We start from the raw sequence: 1,385 nt of genomic DNA, 5'->3' as shown, positions 1-1,385 counted from the left end.
TATTACTTAAATTAATTTATATATATTTGTATATAAAAATATATATTATTTAATTTATTTTTAATATACATTTTAGATTGTTATATATTTGAAGAAACTTTGTTGCACTCATAAGTAAAAGTGTCAAGGGGGTACTCATTCCATCCAAGCTCACCAAAAACAGAAAGGTACTGCTTGTCAAAATAAAATGGGTTTAAATTGGAGTGGAAATTCAGGTGTAGTCAACTTTACGTGAAGTTAATGGCTGAGAGCAGTTAGATGATTTGACTGATTTGACTAAAGTTCTATCTAAAAGCTCTCGGCTATTAATTTCACGTGAAGTCGATTATTCCTGAGTTTTTACTTTAAATTGATGTGACTTAGTGATCTAATTTATTTACTTCTTCTTTTAAATAAGGAAAAGTACAGGGTACTAATATATTATCTGTCAACTTATTGCCAACAATGATTAATTATTATATTTTAAACACATATATAAAGAGACACATCTAAAAAATATATCTATAAATATACTTCTATTAAACATATTTATAAAAAAGACATTTTTATTAGACACATTCACAAAGACACTTCTATTAAACACAATTATAAATAAGAGTTGGCAGATGTTGGTAAAAATGTTGTTGGTAACATAGCAGAATTGTTTAAATAATATAATAAGAATTAATAAATATAAAATTAATTATAATTAAGTCTGTGTGAGATCGAATTCTATCTTGTGTATACAATAATTTATTGACTAACAACAAACTCTTAAATTGAGTTTCAATTTGCGTCAATTTAATCATTGACCCGGTGAATTATAAGATTCGGTGAGAAACCAAAAAAATAAATTATAATACACTTTTTTTATAATTTTTTAAAAATATTTAATAACAAAAAATATTAATAAAAAATTATTAAAAAATTTATTATTTTTAACTTTATTTAATATATTTTATAATAAATAAATATTAAATAAAATAAGTTTAAATTGTTTAGATCGATTATTTTTTGTTTTTCTAATATTACTAGCTAACCTTCTTTTCAAACTAGCTATGATATTTAAAGAGAGTAACAATGTTATTACTAATTAATAATACTAGATAAGTATTAGTGTATCAATAAGAAAATATTATATATCCTTAAATTAGACTTGAGTTACGTGATGAATAAATCTATTAACTATTAAGTCACCAGTATTTAAAAGATATTTATTTATTTATAGATATTTTTAGAGAATATTGCTTGAATAATGGCTTTCAACTTTGGGATGAATACAATGTTGGATTGATAGTCCACATGAAAATAAAGCAAACATGGCCTAATTGGCAGGGAAAGATATGTTATAATTACAAACAAATTGGAATAATGCTTAAATGTATTTTCAAACACTTTTGTGAAAT

The sequence above is a fragment of the Arachis duranensis genome, unplaced genomic scaffold (assembly GCF_000817695.3).
Source record: "Arachis duranensis cultivar V14167 unplaced genomic scaffold, aradu.V14167.gnm2.J7QH unplaced_Scaffold_165934, whole genome shotgun sequence".
NCBI classification, from domain to species: domain Eukaryota; kingdom Viridiplantae; phylum Streptophyta; class Magnoliopsida; order Fabales; family Fabaceae; genus Arachis; species Arachis duranensis.
This window is presented reverse-complemented; position numbering follows the sequence as displayed.